The sequence below is a fragment of the Falco punctatus genome (genome assembly GCF_963210335.1).
Source record: "Falco punctatus genome assembly, chromosome: 1".
Classification (NCBI taxonomy): Eukaryota; Metazoa; Chordata; class Aves; order Falconiformes; family Falconidae; genus Falco; species Falco punctatus.
Genome location: NC_137580.1, coordinates 94,400,097 through 94,411,832, shown reverse-complemented (window position 1 = coordinate 94,411,832; position 11,736 = coordinate 94,400,097). Strand labels below are relative to the sequence as shown.

General features: G+C 53.9%; 1 protein-coding gene across 1 annotated transcript in view; it reads left to right on the top strand.

Moving 5' to 3' along the window:
- The first annotated feature begins 10,547 nt into the window (after positions 1-10,547).
- Positions 10,548-11,736, top strand: part of WSCD2 (WSC domain containing 2) — a 36,640-nt gene continuing 35,451 nt past the window's right edge. The window contains exon 1 of the mRNA XM_080373755.1: positions 10,548-11,397. The gene's annotated coding sequence lies outside the window, so the exon portion shown is untranslated. The remainder of the gene's footprint in view (positions 11,398-11,736) is intronic.

Sequence of the window (11,736 nt, the reverse complement as noted above, 5' to 3'; positions counted from 1 at the left end):
CCGTCCCATCTCCCTGGCACACATGGGGGGCTGGGGGGAGACAGGGTGGTCCCTTCCTGCCGAGAGCGAAGCTGGACCCTGGGATGGTCAGCAGTGGGAGCCCTGCAAGCTCAGCACAGTCTTGCAAGGCTGTGGGAAGCACAGCGATGCCGCAAGCCATTCAGATCACTTTGCAGTAGGAATCAGCACGGGGCAGAAGGAAGTTTGGGGAGAAATATTCCCATTTACGTACAGAAATTGTGCCAGACAAGCAGGTTTTGACAAGAAGCTATGAACAGGCAGTGGAAAGAGAAATGCCACCGGCTTTCATCTTTATGTCTTTTTGCAATTCTTATGTCTGAATCGGAATTAACTTCTGAGCTGGAAAAGCACTAACTGCTGATAATTAAGCCCAAAATGCATCGGTCTCGACGTTAGGTGTCACCCACACACCCCCGTTCAGTCCCCAGCCCTATTATTTTTAAATTGATGCAATTATTCATCTTGCAGAGTAATATATTTTTTGTTCTCTGGTGCCCAGTAGACCTTAAAGCAGAACAAATGCTTTAATAAAACCGAGGGGTGCTTCCTGGAAGCCAGAGCACTGGGTTATTAAGAAGAGGAGCAGGTTTGGGAATCTTTAATAAATTATTGTCTATTATTTCTTTCTTGCAATGTATCTATATGATTAGTAAATGTTTTCTGTTCACTGATTAACTTTGTTTATTTCTTAATTAGGTTTAGCACCGTCTGTCTCGTGGTTATGAAGTAATTGTTTGATTAATGTGCCTGAATTTACATTTTCATTAAGCCCCCCCCCAAATCAGTTCTGTACCAATTAGCCACGCTGTAACATGCAGATCTGGGACATTAGAACGACAATTTTAGCCTATTAACTAATAACTGTTACATTGATTGGTGATAATGGAGCAGAGGCAGTAAATCCACATTCGGCTGAGTTACAGCATCCCGGGGGGGTGATGCTGGGGAGACAGTGGCTGCACCCAGCAGCGTTTGCCAGTCCTCGCCAGCCTGGCTCCCTTTTGCCAGCTGGTTATTAAGTGGCTTTTATTGATTCTTTCGGTTTTGGCATCCTGGTGAGGATGTTGGATTTAGCCACCATGGTACGTGTTCGGTACCCAGCTGGGGTGGGCAACCTGGGTAAGATATGCCAAAACGAGAGCGCAGCCCCCCTGTGCCTTCCTGGGAGCCTCTGCTCCCAGAGAGTTGGGTCTCTCAAGTAGTAATTAGTAACGATGGTGAAATTAACACTTCACTTGCAATGGTAATGAGCTGTGCCTTATGGGATGGGGATGGGAATAGGACTGGATGGGATGGGATGGGATGTGGATGGGATAGGATGGGGATGGGACAGGACAGCATGGGTTGGGCATGGGGACAAGGACAGGAGAATAAATGGGGATGGGAACAGGGATGAGGATAGGAAGGGGCACAGGGACAGAGAGGGGGACACTGCCAAGGAGATGGCTTGGCTGCTGACCCCAAGGGAGATGAGACAACTCCCTGGTTGTGTCAGACACAGCCACAAACGTGTCTGGAGATGCTTTTCCACTGGGGAGGAGGAGAAGGTGAGGAACAAACAAATATTTTTCCATTTTCCTCGGGGACATACCAGCCTGAGAGGATGTGACCCTGGTATGGCTTTACAGCTAGTAACACTCCAGAAGAGCCGGTGTGAGAGCGAGTTACTATATTTGCTCTCACCACAACTGTGACTTTTTTTTTTTTTTTTTTTTTTTTAATGCTGGATTCTGCTTTCAAAAACTAGGACACAGCCATTACACGTGTCTGCTCCAAAGCTACAGTAATCTCCTGCCATCGGCTGGGGCCAGGGAGGCTGCATGCTGCCAGCCCTCTGGCCAGGGAGCAGCAGGCACAGGTTTGCTGGAGAGCACACCATGAGCTCCGGATCCGGCACTGCCAGCAGCCCAGTCGTGGCGAGGGGAGGCTGGAGGGGACACCCCCCCCCCCCCCGGGGAGCCCCTGGGACCTCATCCTGTTCGTAGAGCTGTGGGGCTCTGCAGGCCCCTGCAGCGATGCTGCCATGCCTGGGGACCATGGGGCAGTGGTGGCCATGTGTCCCTCCCTCCCACCCGCCGTGCCAGCCAGCTCAGCAGAGGGGCAGGCAGCTCAAATCCAGTTTTTTTTCCTGAAAATAAGTGTAGGTAGGAAAGCAAGGCTGTGGCATGAGTCCAGCCCTTACTAGACAGCAGGGAGCCACTGGTGCCATCACCACAGAGCTTCTGGCCCTCACACATCTACCTATATACATATATATAGAATACATCCATCCTTCCATCTAGGTGTTTCTTTCCCTTACAAGCCCTGTTTCCACTGGTCAGTGGGCGCTGCTTTGCCTGGGAAGTCCTTTCTCTTTTCCTTCCTTTCTTTTTTTAACTAGCAATTAATTCACTCTTACTGGCGGGGAGAAGCATACCCAGCTGCCAGCGTATGCACAGCTCGTCCGTAACACACCGACAAGGAAACAGGAACGGCAGAAAGCGATAACGGCAGATGATGTGGGGAGAAGCTCGGGCTGTGATGGGCACTGGGGGATGGGCTGGTGTAAAGCAAAGCTGTGAGTGGCTCCAAGCTCTGCCGCGCATCAGCCCCAAAAAAGCCTTTCAGCCCCAAAATCACAGTGTTTCAGCTGCCCTCAGCGTTCCCATCCCAGGGCTGCAGGGCTCTCATGGGGATGAGGTCTCTTCCATATATCCAATGGGAATTTCCTGCTGCGATGTCTAGAGCTGCTTCCCCTGTGGGTTCCAAGGTGGGACACACATGGGATTGGGACCAGGGCCAGGACCAAGATTAGGACAGAACTAGAACCAAAGGCAGGACCAGGGGCAAGACCAAGACTAGGAGCAGGAGCAGAACTGGGATCAGGACCAGTACCTGGCTGTGCCGGGTCTTAGGCAGGTGTGAGCAGCCTGCAGCAGACAGCTCTGGGGCACCGCTGGTTTGGGGATGGAAGCAGAGCCAGGACAACACCATCATGGGCAGATAGTGGCTCCCTCAGAACCAGGATGGCTGCCCAGCCTGGGGCAGGATGCGGCCCTGCGGCAGTGTTGTGTGCATGCTGGGGACCTCATGCTGTCCCTTGCCCTGTCCTGCCCCTGTGCTAGTCTTCAACCCCAGCACACACCTTGCTGCCAGCCTGGCCACCCTCGAAAGCCACCTCACCTCTTCAGCGCCGGCACTGGGCATTTTACCAGGGGTTAATTTGTGATCTACCCTTGGCTTTCATCATGCTGGGGAATGGCTGAAATAGTAATTTTCTTTTGGACAGGAACAAGCAGATCTGGACTTTATGGACTTTATTCTCCCTTCAATGCATTATCATTGATGGAAATTACCCGCAGAAGTCTCCCAGGCGTTATTTTGAGGAGGGCAGCCCTTGCCGAGCTTTGCTGCCAGCCAGGTGCATAGTAGTAGTAGTAGTAATAATAATAAAAATAATAACAATAAAGATAAAATACGACGGCCACCTTTGAGATAAGGGGAATGGTTCTGGACGGCACAGGCAAGGCTTGTTTCTTTTGCAGGGAAGGAGAGGAGAGCTGCGCTTCTGCTGAGTGGCTGCTCCATCCCTGTGGCAGCCCTAATTTCCAAAACGGGGCCCACGGGAGCCATCCCTCTGCCCTTGTCCCAGCCCTCAGATGCTCCTTGCCAGTGAAGAGCAGGTCAGAGCAAATCACTCTGCCAGCAGCAATCACTGACCATCACCAGAACCATCCTGGTTCTGATGGAGCCACTATCTGCCCATGATGGTGTTGTCCTGGCTTTGCTTTCATCCCCGAACCAGCGGTGCCCCAGGAGCTGTCAGGGTAGGATGGTGAAACGAGGTGAAAATGAGGATTTTTAAAGGTTTTCATGGGTTTCTCTATTCCAAGCAGGAACAAGTCTGGGCTTGCCTTGCTCTGCCCCATCTTTTCCCCATCTAGCGACATCCTGAGTGCAAATCACACCCAGGGAGGGCAAGGACCATCTCCAGCTTCTGCTGCTCTGCCACAGCAGTGCTTGGCATGGCCTGGCACAGCACGGGGGAGCAGCCAGCTCATTTATCAGCCAGCGCTCAACGAAGATGCTGAAATCCCACAGCAAAGCCACGCAAAGCAGTTTTGCCTCTGGATCCTCTTCTCCATTGAAGCATCAGGACGAACCCGCGCGAGCAGATGGTTTCTCTGTTCCTCCCCTGGCAAAACACCTGCGCTGCCTCCCCTGCAGCGGCCACCGCGCTGCCTCGCCAGCCGGCGGGGAACCACTGCCACGAGCATTTGGGGACCTGTTCGGGTTGGGGATGCTCTGACCCACCGGCCACCCTGGGGATGGACCAAACCCCTGCCCCGGGGCCACAGCCAGGAGCAGCCACAGGCTGAGCCCCAGCACTTCTGGAGCAGGGAACAAACTGGTCACCAGTAAATTTACAGCCCTGCTGTATGCCCTCTCCATCCATGATTGAAGAGCTGCGGAGCTGCCCTCTGCCCGGTCCAGGGCCAGCTGCCGCTGTGAGGCAGAGGGCAAAGCATCACCCCTGCTCCTGCCCCAGCCCTTCCCCACATCCATCACTGTCCCACAGGGTGTTTAATCATGCATGACCCGTGTTGCAGACCCACGCTGCCCCAGAACTTGCTGCAGGCGTGGTTCAGCCTAGTGATTTATTTCCCCACATCCCAGCTGCTCGAGTCCTGGATGCGCTGCTGCTCTGTGCAGAGCGGGTGGCCTGAGGTGGGTGATGCTGGGGGACCCCAGGCAGGTCAGTGCACACCCCCCAGTGGGCATGAAAAATCCCTCCCTCAAACACTTTTGCTCCACAAGCCAGAAGTTTGCAGGGCAGGAAGAAATTCTCACCGTGGAGAAACTGCTTGCCAAGGGGCTGCAAGAAAGGGTTTGGTGAAGACGGTTATCACAGCCTCCACTACGGCACAGCCCGGCACCCGCACCTGGTACACGCTGCGCTCCAATGGGCAATTTGCAAGCTACAAAACACATGAAAACCAAAATCAATTAGTGGGAAGAAATTAAAATTAAATCTCTTTTTTGAACTTTAAAAGGTGGTGCTGGGCTGTGCCTTCACGGGGGCTATGGGGATGTGGACTGCAGTGCTGCTCTTAGGACATCTCTCTGATACTCATTAAGCCTTGGGACACCCCTGGGAGGTATTTTCATCTGCATTTTAGGCTGCACCAGCCCAGAATAATTAAGTGCTGGACCCAAGGTCACCTGGTGGCAGCCCCACCCGTTGCAAAACTGCCCATTGCTGGTGAATTCCTGCACCGTTTCTTGCTTTGTATTTAGCAGGCAAATGGCTGTGGCTGAGGATGCTTCAGGGTTGGGCTGTGTGGGGATGGCACTGCCCACGGGACCACTGCCCGGGGTTTCCTCACAGTGTGCATTGGCTGAGCCTGTCCCCGAATGCTGGTGGGGTGGGGTTGGTGTTGGCTCCCATCCCTCCACACCCACCACATGCAGATGGAGATCCCAGATCCCCACGTTTCCACTCTTCCCTGGCAGCGCAGCTCCCCAGGGACCACCGAAGCTGGCTCCCATCTGCCTGACATCTGTGTGGGTGAGACAGGGCCAGGGCCCTGCAGCTTCCCCCTCTCTGCCCCCACACTGGGGAGCCCCAGCTGCTCCCACACCCGCAGCCGTACCAGCATCTCCCACCCCATGTAGCCCCCCATCACCTCCCATTCATGGCACCGCGCTAAGCCCTCTCAGGGCTATGAGGCTGTCAGTCGCCTTCCCTTTTGCATGGGAGGGGGGGCGTGCCTGGATCCAGCCAGACATGCATCACCTGCGCCCTGTGATGCTGAGCTGCTGCCCACCCACTTCTGCCCCACATCATCCCCTCCTGCCCTAAACCATCCCCTCCTGCCCTAAACCATCCCCTCCTGCCCTGAGACATCCCTTCCTGCCTCAAACCATCCCCTCCTGCCCTAAACCATCCCCTCCTGCCCTGAGACATCCCTTCCTGCCCTGAGACATCCCCTCCTGCCCTAAACCATCCCCTCCTGCCCTAAACCATCCCCTCCTGCCCTAAACCATCCCCTCATGCCTCAAGCCATCCCCTCCTGCCCTAAACCATCCCCTCCTGCCCTAAACCATCCCCTCCTGCCTCAAACCATCCCCTCCTGCCCTAAACCATCCCCTCCTGCCCTAAACCATCCCCTCCTGCCCTGGGGCAAGCATGGCAGCACAGTCGCAGAGGTTGGCTTTTTATAATTTGTTAGTAGGACAATCTGATTTATGCCCTGCTCTCCCAGGACCTGCTGACAAATGAGATCTTGTATTTCAGGAGTTTATCCTGGGGAACAAATAAATAAACAGAGAAATTGAAACCTCATGAATTTTTTAAAAAGCTTATCAAAGTCTTTTCCCCCCCGCTTTTTCTGAAGGCAGAATGGCTGAAAAGGGAAATAACCCCTCCATCTTCATTCTCTGCACTTCTTTTCCCTTCAGTCTTTTAATCCTCTCCCTTCCAGCTTTAATCCACACAGTTGCCTCTTTCTTGTTTGTGGTTTGGGTTTTTTTTATTAATTCCCCCCACTCCAAATAATCACAAAACCAACACCAGGATGCCAGAGGCCCATGTCCATCCTCTCAGCCCTGTGGCTCTGGCAAGCATCCACAGAAACCTGTCTCATCATTACAACATCCCCCTTCTTTTTTTTTTTTTTTTTATCTTCTCTTGCCCTAAAATGTTACCCTCGATTTGCAGCTGTGGGGCATTTCTTGAGCTTGCAGGCAGAGGGGCTTGGGCAGCCATCACTGCCTGCACCAGGAGAGCAGTTCCCTCATGGGAAACTCACATCACTGTCACTGGCATCCTAATGAGTTAATTAAGAAAAATCAGGGCAAGAGAGGTGCAAGCCCTCAAGGGATGCTTCCTGCAAGATGCAGTCTCCAGGAGATGTTCATATAGGTCCCAGGGGACCGTGGCCATACATCTGCTTCCCTGGGGGGCCAGGTAGATGCTGGCATTGGGGAGGACCCTTGAGCATCTCATAGCTGCTCAGGGGGATCATGATGCATGGCTTCCCGTGCCAAAAAGGCAGCAGAGCCACTTCACAATATTCCCCCACAGCCGCCAAGGGCTGGCCTGTCCTTTTCAGGGCCTGGGATGGTGCCAGGGATGTGAGTGATGCTCAGGGCACTGCAGCTCACACACACCTCCTACCTCAGACCCCCCCAAACCCTAAAACTCACCCCTGCAAGCAGCTACAAAACACCACAGCAGCCCTGCCTTGCCCCTTCAGCTTGCTCCTGCCAAAGTTGTAATGACACAAAATGTAAATGAAAAAGAAGAAGAGGAAAAATATCGACATTGCCAGCAGAAGCTCATTAGTTTGCAGCATTAGTTATTTCTGGGCTCACTCTCTCTTCCCTGCCCCACATTGCCCAGGTTGAGCAAAGCAGAGACAAGCACTGAGAGAGCTCAATATTGACTTTTAATCAGCTGCTCCCTGATAACTTGGCCCAACAACTCCAGGCATTGAAAACTCTGGGAAAGCTGGGATTGGAGGCACATTTTCCACCCCCTTGGGAGGTGGCAGCCCCTGGAGAAGCACACTGGGGGCTCAGTGAGGACATAAGTAAATGATTCAAATGAGGCTCCTTATCCTGCCCTTCCCTGGATGCCACCACCATAGTAATACAGTGTCTGGCAATGTCTGCCAGCACCGGCCTCATCCTCGGGAGGAAGGCAGAGCCTCATGCCACGGCCACGGCAGCTGGAGACCCCCAGGACTGGGATGCTGCTTACCATCACTCACCTGCAAAGGCCTTGGGCTCAGCATCCCTGTCCCCTCTGGTCCTTTCCTGCTGCTGCCATGGGGATGCCTGGGACCAGGGGGAGAGAAACCCTTTTCAGCTGCACCCCTGCACCCCCCCTCAGTAAAAAAAATCTGCTACTAAAAAGTTAACATTGCAAATCACAGAAGGACCAAAATGTGGCTTCAGAATCACATCCCTTTTTCTACATCCTGGCTCATTAGTGGCACACAGCAAGAAAGCAACAAGTGACCCATTTAAATTGTAGATTCTGACCTTTATGCTTAAGATCTTTTCAGACATCCTGTTTACAGCTTTTTTGTGCCGGCACTTCATAATCCTCAAAATGAGATTTTATGCAGCCTTTTTTACTAGTATAACGCACCACATCCTCTTTTTTCCCTCTGCTGATGAGGTCTCCTGAGACAGCTTGGGTGACAGAAGTTTCTGAAAAGACCCATCAATGAGTACTGCAGCCTACTGCCTTCGTGGGGCGGAGGGGATGGTCACCCCGGTGTCCCCATGGCAGTGGGGACCCAGAAAATGCCCAGAGCCTTTATGCCATGAAAGTCACCTCAGTGCCAGGGCACAGGCTCCACTCCCCTGGATAAGGCTGCCTGCAGAAAACTCAGCAGTCTCTTTTGGCTCAAAACCCGACATCCCTGACGTAGGGATTTATTTGGTGACATTAGTACTCGGGGACAGTTAAGGCCAAAGTCAAAAGTCCCTGGCAATAACCTTGAGGTCTCTGGGGTGAAAAACACCCTTAAAACCCTGCAGAACTGGGTCTTTCTGATGCAGCGTTCACCGGGAGCAGCTTGGAGTCGCTTCACATCGTGGTCAATAAGGAAATCACATCGGATGTTTCAGGAGGATCCCTGATTGCTCTTGGGGCAAGCCTAGCCCAGCAAAAACCAATTAAAAGAGTCCCTGAAAGCTATTTTTGCGAGTGCTATTTTAAACCCATGACTCCAAATTTTCCCTCACACCCATCAACATGGCTGTTGAGCAGCAAATCTGCCGAAGCCGGCCAAATTTTTCTTCCTCCATCCTGTGCGTGCCGCAAAACCCCACAGTCATCTGTTGGCATTGCTCAGCTGCTTCCCTCGCCGCGCTGCCCCTTGTCTGCCTGCGGCACCCCCTGTGCTATATGCCCTCCACCCGCGTTCCAGCCCCGAGCTCCCTGTGGTGCAGGAAAGGGTTTAAAGAGAAGCCAACAAGGTATTTTTGCAGGAAACAAACTTTGTTCCGATGGATGCTCATCCGGGGGAAGACACCGTGCATCCCATTAGGAGACTGGAATTGCAAACACCCCGCTGGGGAGCTGCGGAGAGGATATCCCTGTTTTTTGCAAAATGCAAGACAGAATTGCTGCTTTTCTGAGGAAAGTGGGACCATCTGGAAGCAGGGAAAGCCCTCGGGTGGGCTCCCTGGGCTAGGGACTGCCTGGCTGCTGCTGCTGCTGTCCCCAGATGATGGCAGGTTTCACCTCCCCGCAGTCCCCCCCAGTGCCCCACAGCCTTGGGCAGAGGGAGGAAGCATTGCTGGGGCGTTTGCATGGCCAAACCGAAGAAACCTAGTACCGGGAGGATAAAAATAGTACAAACAGCTCTTCAGCCCCCAGCCTGGAGCTGAGGCAGCACTCGCCAGCCTGGTTTCCTATGGAAACGAGCTGCCGCGGTCCATGCGCCTGCCTGCGCCTGCCTGGGGCAGTTCCCCATGGCTCCCTGGCACAGGGATGCTCCTGCATCCAGCATGGACCGAGCTGAGGCTGCAGCTTCCCTCAGCGGGACGAGTGGCAGCATCCATCCCTCCTTTCAGCTGCCGCTTTCCCAAAACTCCCCACCTCCCTCCCGCTGGCTCTGGGAGTGGGGCTGGGGTGCATGCACCCCAGCATATTGCAGTGGCTGAGGGTGCATCACCCCAAAAAATGCCGTCCCACCAGCCCGCTGCCCTGTCTGCAGCAAAGATGCTTGCGGGAGGAGGGTCCATGGGCACCGAGGGCTGCTGCTTTCATCATGTTAAGGCAGGGATGTTTTCTCTAGATCCTTTTTAAATTATCTTCTGGCCGAGAGGGACTCACTGTGTGCGGTGGCCTGGCGTGCTGGGGTGGTGGGAGCCAGCCCGACATGCTGCTGCGGTGGTGGGACAGGTGACAGGGCTTCCAGTGCCACCAGCACAGCCTAAAAGTCCCCCAATGCCTGAAGTTGCCAAAAAAGGTGGGGAGAAATGCTCTCTCACCTCCCTCATTTTACAATCTTTTTTTTCCTACTCCTAGAGCTGGAAAGTTTTCAAATTAATTTTTCATTAATATGACACATATATATAATTTGGGGTTTCTTTTCTTTTTTTTTTCCTCTCTTTAGCCCTGTTTGATCAAACTCTGGCTGAACTCCAGCGCTGGGCCTGGGGGCAGTGCTGGGGCCAGGGCAACGGGGCAGGGGGGGGTCAGCATCACCCTCCGCATAGAATCAGAACCATTTAGGTTGGAAAGAGCTTTGAGATCATCGAGTCCAGCTGTTACCCCAGCACTCCCATGTCCCTAAGCACCGTGTCTACGTGGTTTTTAAAGTATCCCTTGCCCTTGAGAATGCATCAGTGAGGCTGGGGCTGCCTGCGAGCTGGTTTCTGACACCAACCTGTTTCTTAAAGAGGGGGAAAATAGAGAAGAAACTAAACAAAAAAGAAAAAGCAAAAGGAGGGAAAGACAAAATAAGAAAAAAAAAATAAAGGAAAGAAGAAAGAGGAAAAATAAAAAAGAAAAAAGGAAAGAGGAAAAAGGAGAAAAGAAAAAGGAAAAAAGGAAAAAGAAAAAAGGAGAAGGAGGAAAAAGGAAAAGAGGAAAAGGAGGAAAAAGGAAAAGGGAAAAAAGAGAAAAGGAAAAGGGAAAGGGGAAAAAGGAAAGAGGAAAAAAGGAAAAAGGAAAAAAGGAGAGAGAAAGTAAAAAATTAAAAAGTAAAAAAAGGAAAAAGGAAAAAAGGAAAAAGAAAAAAGCAAAAGAGGAAAAGGAGAAAAAAGGAAAAAGGAAAAAAGGAAAAAGAAAAAAGGGAAAAAGGAAAAGAGGAAAAGGGGAAAATAGGAAAAGAAGAAAAGGGGGAAAAAGGAAAAGAGGAAAAGGGAAAAAAGGAAAAAAAATGAAAAAGAAAAAAAGGGAAAAGGGAAAAAGGAAAAAAGAGAAAAAGCAAGAAAGAAACAACCGAAAAAAGGAGGAAAAAAGGAGAAAAAAGAAAAAAAACGGCAAAAGAGCGGCAGAAGGCGCCCGTAAGCGAGCGGCGGGGCGGGAGGCGGGGGGCTGGGGGCCGGGCCGGCGCAGGGGGGAGGGTTAAGGCGGGCGGGCGCCGCAGGCCGGCGGGTGGCGCGGAGCCGCCGCGGAGCTGGATGGAGCCGCCGAGCCCCGGCGGCCGGGAGCGGCTGCGGGCAGCGCCGAGCGGCAGCCGCCGGGCCGGGCCCCCCCCGGCCGGCATGAGCGCAGCCCCCGCGGGGCAGGGCCGGCGGCGCGGCGGGGGCACGGCGGGGGCCGGGCCGCACTGAGCGCCCGGCGGGGACCCCCCGGCCCCGCCGCTCCCGGGGGCGACCGGTGTATGGAGCGGCGGCGGCGGGGCCGGCCTGGAGCGCCCGGGGCGGGTAAGGAGGCGGCGGGGGGCTCCGCCGCCAAGTTGGGCTGCGGGGAAGCGGCATCGGCGGTGCGGGGGGGGCGGGTTAAAACCGGGGGCGGTGCGGGGGGGCGGGAAAAAAAAAAGCGCAAAACACGGGGGGCGGCGGGAGCCCCCAGCCCGGGGGAGGGGGCGCGCAGCGGGCGGGGGCAGCGGGGCGGCTCGGCGGGGGGGCGTGGGAGGTGCGGGGTGCGTGTGCCGGGGAGCTGGGGAGGGGGCTGCGGGGGCTGGGGGCGCTTTGCGGGAGTTGTTCGCAATTCTCGCCTCGGCAGAGATTTTTCGCTCTGGTTTTTGCGGCTTGCGGGAGGGT